This window comes from Notechis scutatus, chromosome 5, assembly GCF_049901735.1.
Source record: "Notechis scutatus isolate UNSWTSFEM ecotype Mainland chromosome 5, rNotScu1.2, whole genome shotgun sequence".
Taxonomy (NCBI): Eukaryota; Metazoa; Chordata; class Lepidosauria; order Squamata; family Elapidae; genus Notechis; species Notechis scutatus.
Window position 1 is genome coordinate 24,590,676 of NC_142013.1, and position 13,159 is coordinate 24,603,834.

Below are 13,159 nucleotides of genomic sequence, written 5' to 3' on the forward strand. Positions count from 1 at the left end.
ATATTCTGTTTATCTAGCAGTATTACTGAAATTAAAATCAAATCTCTATATGTTGAATTATGTTGAAAAAGTTTTTAAAAATGGATTGGATATACTTTTTCAATTGACTATACAGGAAGATACAGTAAGTGTGGATCAAGCTGAGTAGATGCAAATATAGTATTTTAATTAAACATGATTATACATTCTATCTGTCTGATTTCTCTCTCATCTCTCCCCTTTCTCTCTCTCGTGTGCGTGTTCCCTCTTAAACCATTTCCAAAAACAGGCGAGGGTTTGTGTTTGTGTTTTTCTTTGGGTGTTTTTTGCCATATGATTTAAATCAAGAGTCATTTCAAATGAAGCTCTTTCGTCCCCCTGCTGTGGCTCCGTCAGCTGAACCCACCACTGCCTGCCCCTGCCTCCCTCTCACTCCTTGCCTGCCCTGAAAAGAGAAGGGTGATGGTGGCGGATGGGGACTCACTCCATATTCCAAAACGGGAGTGAAGCGCCCCTCTTCTTGACTCTTCTTCCGGCCCTTCTTGGTGCTGTGCACACCTTGGCTGCTCAGGGAGATGTGTGAATTGCTCTCCGCCCTGAGACACTGGGCCAGCTCCGCTTCAGCCAATGCTCTGAGTTGTAATGGGAGGAGGAGGGATGCTGTCTCCCCCATTGTGAAGCATACTAAATTTAAGTGCTGCACAAGGCGCTGCAAGAGCAGCGAGCAGGCTATGGAGGCAGTGAGAGCAGCAGAGTCGGCCACAGCGGGGGTGGGCCAGTGTCTCAGGGCAGAGAGCAAGTTGCACGTCTCCCCTAGTGACCAAGGTGCATGCAGCACTAACAAAAGCCGGAGGAAGAGGCAAGTAAAGGCCGCTTCACTCCCGCTCTGGAATATGAAGTGAGTCTCCATGCACCACCACCACCCTTCTTAGGCCAGATGAGAAGTGACTGGGAGGGGAGGGTGAGGGGCAGGGCCAGCCAGTGGTGGGTTCAGCTGACAGCCACAGCACAGGGCCCAAAGAGCCATATGTGGCTCTGGAGTCACAGGTTGCCAACACCCGGTATAGCCAGTATAGCATCTTTTTCTGTATCATTCTTGTCGCCTGTCACTTTAAATTCACTTTCAAATCAATTTTAATCTTGTTCAGTGAAACTGGTTCCTGTTGTAAAACATATTTTAAACAGTCCATCTATAATGACAGAGATTTTTAAAATTAATATCTGGCTCCATTGTTAATAAATATCCTTCAGTGTATCCAATGTTAAAAGTATTTTGCTCCATTCTGTATTCGTAGGTCACATTAGAGTGATCCTGTCCTTGAATTGTAAATTCCCTTCTGATTTCCTTTAATGTCCAATCATCAAAGTCCTAACCTATCATTTTTTGAGGATTTAAAACAACAGCATTTTCCCATGGGAAGGATTCTTAATTTTAAATTTTTATTTCAAATCTATCTGGACCCTCTGCATTTGTAACTTTCCAAAGTCAACATTTTAATCACATTTTTGCTGTTTGTTTCAACACAAAAGATTTTTTAAAATCTTAAAGCTTATTTAAAACTTATTTCAAGGATTGAATGAAATTCATCCAGTGTTCTGAAACTAGCTGTTGTGAAGGATTCTAATAGCTAAAAAAAAATTAAGCGTTTTCTGAAAGTGATTAAGAAATGAAGTTTGGCAAACGTTTGAGTCTTTGGAGTATTTGGAGTCCCTTGCTCAGTTTGTGAACCAACTGTAAAAACTTTGGTTCTTGCAGTTTACTTATGAGAAACAGCTATCTGAAGAACAAGTGGGCAAATCACACAGTCTCCTTTTCCTAGACATATAAACACAGTATTTATAATTTACATGTCTGAAGATTCACCTGTTCCACATGCTCAACAATATCACTGTGTAATTAAGATTGAGAGAAAGTGATCATAGCAACAAGCCAAAACTGAAGTATAAAAATTTGGAAAAAAGTGTTATGCAGTGTCTGTTGTGTTGCATGGGAGGAAGCCATATGATCAATTCACACAAATCTGTTGTCCAAGAAGAATCCTTCAGAAATGGTGAAAGGATGTAAATGTCCTTGGAGAGAAAATAATTTGACCAAAATCTTGTTTCATTTTTTTATTCTCCAAAGATGACCCTGACCATTGATATTTTGCTGAGCAAAGAGAAGCCAGATCTTTTCTAGCATGCCATCAAAAACTAAATTAATAGAGTAAGCAAACACAGGATAAAGGATTCCTAAGCAGAATGATTTTGGTAGCAGACTTTCAGCTCTGCCTTCTCTCATCTGCATTATTTTAGTTTTTTTATTTAATGAAGAAAAATATGAAATACAGTAGTGAAGATAGAGAAACATGTAAATATTCTAAATCAGATATTTAAAGATATTTAAATAATATTTGCTGTCTTTTCTAAAAATTGTTCCAATTTTTAAAAATTGTTCATGGTAGAAATGAAACAAAAATGGTTTCAGTAAAAATTTGAAGAGAAACTTTGAAATGAACTAAATTAACTGTCTTGGAGTGAATGTCCATATTTTTAAGAACCAACACTTAAGGTAAAGTTCTGAAAATATTCCTTTTGTAATTATATTGGTGGTGTATTGAAATAATGACGAGAAGCCAATTTCACTTTTTTCTGAAGGCAGAAGTGGTGACATCAGTTTAAACAAGACACATATTTCTGCTGAGTGCAATGAACGTCCAACTCATGGTTTATGCTCAATTTGTGATTCTATCAAATGTGTACTGATGCTGTTTAATGTATATCTATAATTAATGCATTAATAACTCATGCATTGTTGTAAATTCTGTACTTCAAAGTTAATGCGCTACTGATACTGGTCCATGGAGTAAAGGTGATGTTTCTTCAAGTTAAACTAGATTTTTATGGAAGAATTTTATGTACTTTGTGTCTTGCTTAAATCTAAGGCAAGGACCAGTGAATTTTCAACCTCAAAATATTTTGGCTCAGTGTTGCTACTCTGTGTAGATGTTAGAGATATGTCCAGGGCCCAATAGGTTAGGGCAGTGGTGGCTAACTTTTTTGGGCTCCTGTGCTCCTTGAGATTAGCCAGTGTGCAATCCAGGCTATTTAGTATTTTTTTTAAATTACACACAGTGAACCCTGGGACTTCTACTCATGAAACCACCAGTGCAACATATCCTGCTTTACTGGGCAACTGGGCAGCAGCATTTGTGAGTCAGTCAGGACTTGGGGTTTGGAGATCTCTTTTCTGCTATCTCTTCAAGTAAGGGAATTGCCTGAGGGAGATGCCCCCTCCCCCATGGAATTAGCAGGGAGACATGACTGCTTGTGCTTTAGTGTCACAGAGCAACAAACACAAAACACAAAAAAGGAAGCTAGGAGCAGCATTGTGTGGAGGTAGGTGAAGGGGATAACCTCTGTCTAATTCTGAATGGTGTATCTCTCTCTGTGTGTATGCAGCTACTTTTACACTACAGACAATACAAACATGCTGGACAATTTCCCTCCCACCAGACAGAAGTCCAAGGTGTTCAGAACTTGCTGGGCCAGCCACTCTAATACAATCCTTACATGAGTACATTAGACTGGTTACAATATAAATGATACAAGAAAGGAAACATTATAATGGATTTTACATTACAATGAATTTCAAATTACAATGAATTTCCACCCTCTCCCCCATAATCTTTCTAACTGTCTTCTGGGGATTGAAAAGAGTCTTAGTCTTTTACTGGTCCATCTCAGGGTCTTTTCCTTCATGTCTCTGGGTGGCATAGGTTTGGCCTAGTGGTATGGGTGGTCAGTCAGGCTTGGGAGGGTCTGCTCCACTCTGGTTGCTGTGATAACTTTCAGTGGAGGACTAAATCCAAATCCAATTTTTTTGCTCCAATGGATGGAGTGTCTCCTCTAGGGGGCAGCATCTGTTTCCACATGCTGCAGGGCTGAAAGACAGAAGAACAAGGTCCCCTCCCCCCTTTGCTGGGTGATCTTACCAGGAAAGGGATTGTTGGCAGGATAAGAGATTTTTGGGGGGGTAGATAGCTTGCAGGCAGGTTTGAGGGGAAAAACAACACATCAGTATTGCAGTTACTGAACAGATAAATCAATTTCAACAAAATGGAGACAACAGATGAGAAAGGAAAAAAACTGGATTCACATGCTTCAGGAAACAGATGATCAGGTAAAATAATTTAAGCACACAGTAAATGCCAGGATGAAACTTTTCTTGTAAATGAACTTAAAACATTCACTAATAACCTTGGGTTTTTTTAAAAAAAAGTACAGAGAGGAAAGAAAATTGAACTCTCTGTTCTTCACTCTGTCCAGCTAGCCAGGCTAGATTGGCAGAAGACATTTTCTCTCAGTGCTTTTAACAATTTAAAATTCATATCTGAAGGGATCAGAGACACTTAACAGTTGCAACAGTTACCTCAAGGACACAAAGACTTAGACACACACACACATACACACAAACAAGGACAAAGAGGAAAACAAAACAGGTTTACACACAAACTGATCATTCCCACAATAAATCTCAGTTAAATTGGGGAAGGCACAAATCTTAAGGAACAAACCACATGGTTGCATAGGAGACAAAGAAAGAGACACAGAAATAAAGAGAAAAATAGAAAATCCCATGTGATCCTGTTTTTATATTGCCCTTTTCTTTTAAGTACCTTTATTTTAAGTACCAAATTGGTTTCAGTGTCATCCCTCAGCAAAGCCCTTTTTTTCTTTTTTACATATCCTTTTAGCTTTTCTTTTCTTTTTCCCCATACCAGCTAAGGACTGGCTTCTGTTCATCCCAAGCCTCCAACAATTCACCTGGGGGGGGGTTCCACTCAGGACCCTCGAACTACCGCTTCCTATTTTTCCCCTTCCGATGTGGGATTCTCACACTTGGCTTAGTCAAGTCAACAGGCCATCAGTTTGCAGACAGAAGTATCTGGGGGAGACTGGTTCCCTATTCAAAGTATGTGTTCTCCCCTCAGAGGGAACTCTCAGGCCACGGTTTTCGGACTGGGGGCAAAACAGTCTGTGAGAACTTACTATCCCCCAAAAAGACAGTTCAGGAGGACTTGCTGCCCCCAACAGACAACTATTGGCGCTCCTTCCTCAGGCCTAGGTTTTCGGATTTGGAAGAGCTCAAATCCGGAAGGACTTGCTGCTCTTTACAGGCAAGTACTGGCACTCCTACTACTTCACAACTTCACAAATTCCTAACTACCTAACTTCACAATTACCTAAAATCCTGGGATTTGCTTTTGGGATACACTGGACAAAAAAAAAAAAAAAAACATTTTCTTCCCTCTTTTCAATGATAACCCACTTGGTTTCTTCCTCTTATATACAGAAGGTCCCACACTGATGGCCCTTCCTTGCTTTTTCTGTCTTGATGGTCATGGCTCTGTGGAGGTAGAAACAGGCAAGAGGGCAGCTAGAGGCCAAACAAAGGAGATTCAGCTGCTGTCCAAGGGTGAAGCCACCCACCCACACACACACTCCTCCCCCCTCCCTAAAAAAAGGTCCTGTGCTCTGGCAAACCCCCCATGCTCTCCAGACTCTTGGTCTCTCTGCGGTTAGGAAATGCACAGAGGAAGCGAGATCCAGTTGTGTTTGGGAGAAGGGCCCTCCCTACACACATGCAGGCATACATACATTTCCCATGCTTTAAATTTAGAATTTAGAGGTACTCCCTTCCAAGCAGCCTTGGAGCTCAACATTGAAAACCCCTTTAAAACCTTTTTTTTCAAATGGCCACGGTCCAGGAAAACTCACCCACACACTCAATGGGTCTGCTTGCTGGCAAGGGAATCTTACCTGGGCCTGGTCCATTTGTTTAGGTTAGCTTGGAGTCCCATCTGCTTGGGTGCCAAATTGAGGGGTGGGTGATAACTTCCTACACATGAACTTCTAAAAGCAAAATCTATTAGTACCCAAACTATTTTTTTCATAGGCCAATTTAGGAAGTTTCTGTAGGATGCAAAAAACAAATGGAAACTGTGCATAAATTGTTTTTTATTTATTTAGTGTAGTAGCCTTCAATTGTTTTTTAATATGTATGGAATCTAAATATACAGTACTGATTGTGACCTTGCATTTTCATTACTTCCAAGCTGAGAGATACTAACTTTGATTTTTCCAGCAACAATATATTTCATTTTCTGCCACTGAAGACAGAATGTGAATGTAATTACTCTCATTTAACAAGGGATGTAAGTATATTTCTGTTTAAATTTGTTATTACTACACTTGCATAACATGTTAAAAGTTCCAAATACCTTCACAGTGTTCTCTATCAAGGCTATTATAATCTTAATTGCAAACTTGAGTATGAATTATTTTCCCTTTAGTCAGCTCTCTCATATTTTCTGATCTTCATGTAAAGCATTGATGTTATCATCAACACCAATGGAATGATTGCTGTTTGTCCTGCCCCCCCGCCCCCGCCAGCTTCATGCCAGGTCCAGGTCTCAGAGAAAAGAGAAGCTTTAAAAATAATTTTTAGCCAATCCTACAATGTCAAAGAACACATTAATGTGAATTATTTTAAGGTCACCATGATCAATCTAGAGAGCAAAAACATTTAAGAGTTAATTTAGCACTTCTCAGGTTGTGTCATTACCCCAAAATAGATCTTGGAAGTTCTAGTTGGACTAAATAATTAAAATCTTTTTGTTTGTTTTTAGGTCTCTCATTCATTGTGTAGAATATTTTTATGATTTATAAATCTTTTAAAAGTAGTTTCTCTTTCTATTTGTCATTCTTTCCCTCCCCCTTACTTAAACTGCCTGACAGCTAAAGCTCTGAGAGATATCAGCCTTACTAATTTAATGTTAAAAGTTCAGCTCTCAAAATGGGTTTTGGAGGCCTGGACATCTACAGTCATCCTTAAATTCTATTCAAATATATACTCGCTATGTACTCGCTACGTGTAATGCAATATTTCTTTTTAAAAAGCAAACAGGAAAAACTTGCTTGTTGATAACTATAAATGTAAAAGTTCTTGTAGCACTTTAAATGCTAATGATTGTACTATCAGCCAATCTTTTGTGGCTTATGGGCATTAAATGAGATGGACTGAACACAGTAAAAGCTTAGACTCTAAGATGACATAACATTTTTGTATTGTTTTTGCTACAAGAACAAATGGCTACCCACATTGGAATTAACGGTGGTGTAATTTTCAGTTTGTTGTTTTTCTATAAGCAGAAAGTAGATTCATAATACAGGGAATTTCTGAAGCTGGGTTTCAAATATTTTACAGAGGAATACTGTCACAAAACATTTTTGAAACTTTGACCTAACTACATCTCCTTTGCCTTTTCTAAAATATGAGAGTGTAAGTCCAGTTAACAATACTTTGCTAGACTTCTGTGGCTAGGAATTCCCAGTGGCTTTTTTTCCCTATAAAAACTGAAAGTCTTTTACTTTAGATTGGATCTGTTGTATTACTGGTAGTATGTCCATAGAAAAACTAGAAAATCATAATACAAGACATTCGGATTCTCCATTAAATTCTCCCCATCCCCAAACCCTGGAGCTAATACAAATTGTAGAAATCATACAGGCATAAATCCAATATACCTGACACCCAGCTGAACCCTATGCTAATTATTGTTGTATTCTTCATTTGTAAAAATATTTGTGAAGAAATGGATGGGACAATTTCATCTTTTATCTTTATCTTAAGAACCTGTGAGTTAGGTTAGGTAGTCCTGGACTTATAACAGTTTGTTTAATGACCCTTTGAAGTTACAGTGACACTGAAAAAAGTGACTTATGACCGGTGCAGCATCCCCATGGTTACGTGATTTACATTTGGACACTTGACAACTGACTCACATTTATGATGGTTGCGGTGTCCAAAAGTCATGCGATCTCCTTTTGCAACCTTCTGACAACCAAAGTCAATGCGAAAACCAGATTCACTTAACCATGTTACTAATTTAACAATTGCAGTGATTCACTTAACAAATGTGACAAGAAAAATCACAACATGGGGCAAAACTCACTTAACAAATTTCTTAACAACATAAATTTTGGGCTCAATTAGGGTCGCAAGTTACCTGTAATTAGAATATGGGTCCAAAGCCATTCAGTGAATCTGAACCTGAGCTTACTTCTCTCCACATTCCATTTTTTTGCCACTGCCACTAAGGGAGCTGCTTTGTGCATGCTCAGATGATTTCCTCTCTATTGGTATACGTAGCTGGCAGGATTTACCAGGATTTTTCCAAACTGTATCTGGGCAGCCTCTTTGCATGAAACCTGATTTACCCAAATATGAAATTCCTTCCCTTTGGTTCAAAACAGATCTACGCTTCTCCAGATATTCTTCAATGGCAGTTCCCAGCATCCCTTACTTCAGCATTGCACAGAATAAATAAATAAAGCTTTCCTTTCTCACCGCTTCCAACTCACCCCTTTTTTCCAGCCATGCTTCAGGATGAAACTCATACTTCCAAAAGCTTTTCTGGTAATAAAGATTGAAGGGATTTCAGTATTTTTGATATGAAGCATGCCCCTTTCTGTTTGTAAAAAATCAAGAGCAAAGAATTTTAACAGGCATCAAATCTCCAAACACACTGGTACCCATTGACACCCTGACCCTGTCTAAGCTCTGTCCTTCTCTTGTAATAACAACTTTGTGCAATTGTTACTTTATGTCTTGTCAAGTAACATGCTGATTATATTGGCTTCCCACAGTCTTAAAAGAATGATTGAAACTAGGCCACAATGGATGTGAATTCTTCAGCACTAGTGATGATGAATTGTATCTGCATGCTGTTTGGCTTTATGATGAAGTGAAGGACACAGGATAAAGTGTTATTGGTTTTTAGAATGATAACATCAATCAGCAGCACTATTTGCTATTTTAACTGAGAAAAAAGAACAAACTGTCATGCACTTGAAATATGGAAATAGAGATTGAAATGATATGTGGCATGTTTTGGCTTTTGTAAATCAAAAACAACTTAGAAAAGCTGCAGGCTTGACAATGGGGAAAAGAGGGGTAGGCTGTTTACATAATCCTCTTAAATGGGGTCTATGTTGTTAGTCCTGGAATAAAACTTTAAAATAATTAAATTGCATTTTCTAAAAACTTAGAATGGCAACATCTCGTCTGATTTTTTGACATTGGCCAAAAAGCTTGTTTAGTACTTGAATGGGAGGCTACCAAGAAATCACAGGTACTAGCTGGTTGAAAATAACATTCCAGAAAAAGACCATAGTACATTTCTTCTGTATTATTCAAATGTTGGTCTACATTGATCTATATGTGCACCCCTGATTTTCAGTTTGTTCCTCATGGAGTCTAGAATCTTACATTGAATTATTAAGATAACTAATTAATGGCTCCTGGTACATTTTTCAGTTCTGGTAGTGGAAGCTAATAGTCCTGACTGTGCCATTTAATAAACAAGTGATCTCACCAAAGCCAGCAAAAACATTAATGTAGTCAAGATAGACAAAGGGTGAAAAATAAAAGGATAAGGAATCTGAAATGTTATATAGGAAGATACTAAGGCTGCCTGTTTTTTTCTGAAAACGATTTAACTTTTTTTGTGAAAGAGATACTGTTTTCAAAAGAAGATGTTTATTGAATTTAAAGTGACTGTTTATTATTGAAGAAATATTTAGCAGCAGCAGCCCCAGGGATGGGATTCTACAGGTTCGCACCTATTCACTAGAACCGGTTGTTAACATTCTAAGCAGTTCGGAGAACCGGTTGTTAGAAGAAATTACTAACCTAATCCTGTAAAAAAGGCAGGAAGGAAACATTCTGGTGTTGCTTACAGAAACTGCCTCTGTTAACCGTTATTACATTCTTGGCAGGACTAGACTTCCTGTCTCTGGAATTTCTCTGGAGGTTTTTTTTCCTCCTTTGCTGGTACTTTGCTTGTGTGGAGTGACCATTCAAAGTTACAATGGCACTGAAAAAAGTGACTTATGACCATTTTTCACACTTACGACTGTTGCAGCATCCCCACAGTCATGAGAGGCCAAGTGAGGAGATGCGTGCCTCAATGTGACTGATGTTGATCTGGCCATGCCCAGCCAGCCACATGACCACCAAGCCATGCCCACCAACTAAACACGCCCACAGAACTGGTTGTTTAAAAAATTAAATCCCACCTCTGAGCAGCCCCATAGAATTTTAGTTTCTACTTCAGATAGCTTTGAGGGAACCCTGCTGGATGGGACCAAGAGCCTATCTTGTCCAGCCTTCTGGGTCCCACAACTGCCATCCAGATGCATTCAGGGACTGCATGAAGATGGACTGAAAGGGATGTTGCCTCCTTAAGTTGTTGATCCCTAGCATATTGCTTTCAAACAACTAATTATCAGAATCGCTGTATTTATAATTGAATTGAATTGAACCCCACACTTATTACAGCAAAACAAGCAATAGCTCTTGAAATGATATGGGTAATGTGTTCCTATTGACTTCATGGGATCTGGGAATTTGAATCCGTATATTATCTACTGGTCACAAGGTTTTTAAAATATCCTTATCTCCTGCCTTGACTGTGTTTCTCCCTCTAGCAGCATTAGGCTATATAATACAAATGAGAAAGCTGTTTATATTAAGGAGGTTAAGCAAAGAGAGCTAAAAGATGTTTAGAGACATTACTGTAATCAATCTTCTGTTTTTCAAAACAAACAAGGCCCTTGTTGAGGTAATTCCCTGTTAGGAGAATGAGCGCATACAGGGAGACGTATAGAGAGTAGTGTTTGAATAATACACACACAGCACACAGATACACTGTACAGTAAATGTAGGGTTTTACTTTCAATAAAGGTTTAAGCAAAGTTCAAAATAAGCAGTCCAAAGTCATTCACAGGTAAATCAGTCAGTTTTTCAATCCAGGGATAATCCAATAACAAAGTCCAGTGTCAAAAACAGTTCAGTATCAGACTTACATCAAATCCAGGAATATCAGTCAATTAGGAAAAATGGACGGCAATACTTTCCAACAGAAGGAAACAGAGACTGACTCACACTCTCTTCTGAGACTAAGATTAAGACAAACCAGGTTTCTGGCTCCATCTTATGGCCGTTTGAGAAACCACACCTAATTACAGTTTTGCATTTTCTTAAAAGATGCAGTTTTAAAATGTTTATCCTGGTTTATATAGTTCTAACCCAAATAGCTGTTAGGTGACTTACATTCCTAACAGCCCTAGTGTAGACTATTCCAGAAAAATGCTAACCAGAAAAGTAAGGCTGGGATATCAGTACAGATACCATATTTGAAGTAAATGGTAATGAAGAAATGCTGCTGCATGACCCTAACAAAATAGTCAAGAAAAAAACCAGGCAACACCAAAGTTTTGAAATAACAAACACTGGAAATGCAAAGCTTCAATTGCATTTTAATGTTAATTAAATTAAAAAATTTTAACAACAATTGTTGAACACATTTATTGTTAAAATATTTGCCTTCATGCTGCTTCATTGGAGCACAAATAAGAAAAGCTTTAGTTGTTTCAATATTGCTCCCTCACTATGAGTCATTCTGCCTGAACTGGCATAGTAAAGATAGTTCATTTTGAATGGCCTCAATTTTCCCATCCTGCATTGGTAATATCACTGTTGTTCATCAGTACTTATATACTGGGGTAATTTAATTTCAAGATGAGAATCTTTCAAGGACACTCACTGTGACCACTACTGTTTCTCATTGCATTGATTCATCTCAACCATTTTGAACAAGTCAGATAGCAATAGCACTTAGACTTATATACCCATGTTACAGTGCTTTACAGCCCTCTCGAAGCAGTTTACAGAGTCAGCATATTGCCCCCAACAATTTGGGTCCTCATTTTACCCACCTCGAAAGGATGAATGGCTGAGTCAACCTTGAGTCTGATGTGATTCGATCTGCCAAATTACAGGCAGCCGGCAGGCAGCAGAAGTAGCCTGCAGTACTGCACACTAACCACTGCACCACCGTGTCTCATAAACCATGGCTATCAAACATTTTTTAAAAAAATGTCAGGCTTTCTCACCTCCTTTACATGGGCCATCTGAAGCTGTATAGAAAAAATGCCATATAAAATAGCATCACTGCTCAACACTGTATATACAGCCATGATACTGCAATGGACTTGACAAATGTGCCACCCTTACCATCAATAGGAAAAACAAAACTGAAAGAATCAAGATATCCTACAGAAATAACATCAAGAGTCTAGATCAGGGGTATCAAACTCGATTTTATTTAAGGCCGCATCAGGATTGTGTTTGACCTCGGGGCCAGAGTGGGTGTGACCAGGGTGGGCTTGGCCAGCTTGAGGTAACTTGTGTTGGGGGTGCATGTGGCGGCCCAAGTGCTCTGCCAGAGAAAATGGGCTCTCGAGCTCTGTTTTCAGCTGCGACAGTCTCCTGCAACCCTCTGCCAGTGAAAATGGAGCTCAGGAGGGCCGTGGACAGCTCCCCCAGCTCTGTTTTCACTGACAGAGGCACCATGGGCCAGGCCTTCACTGTTTCCAGCCCCGCGGGTCAGATCTAAGCACCCTGTGGGCCGGATCCAGCCCCCGGGCCTTGAGTTTGACACCCCTCGTCTAGATGAAGTCAATCAATCAATTATTTCAGCAGCCTTCAGGTGACATCAAGTAGACTGAAGTCAAGGAGAAGATTGGAAGTTAATACTTCATGAAAGTGAACAAGATTTTAAAGTCAAAATTGTGTGGGGGAAATGTCATCAAGGCTATTAACACTGGGCAATTCCAGTCATTAGATACATGCTGAAATACTGGACTGGACTCGTGCAGAACTAAAGGCCCTGGATAGGAAGACCAGAAAAATAATGACAATGAATCATGCCTTTCATTCTCGCAGTGATTTTGACAAACCATTACCAAGGAAAATAGATGAGCATGGACTGTTTCAAGTACCTCAGATAGATAAAGAAGAAAAAGGGCATTGGCAGAATATCAGAAGAACAATGAAGAAGATACACCAGCGCTAGTATACCATGAAGGCTTACTGTATTGGAGTACTTGAGAGACCAAAGTGCCTTACAAAAAAGATCAAATGAAGAATAAAAAAGAGAGAAGATAAGACAAAGTATTACATGGCCAGTACATTAAAAACAAAAACAAGGCAAAGCAGATAACAAGACCTAGCAATGACTAAGTACAGGAAAGTTAAACAAAGAGTCAGATTATGGGCTAATTATGGCAGCAC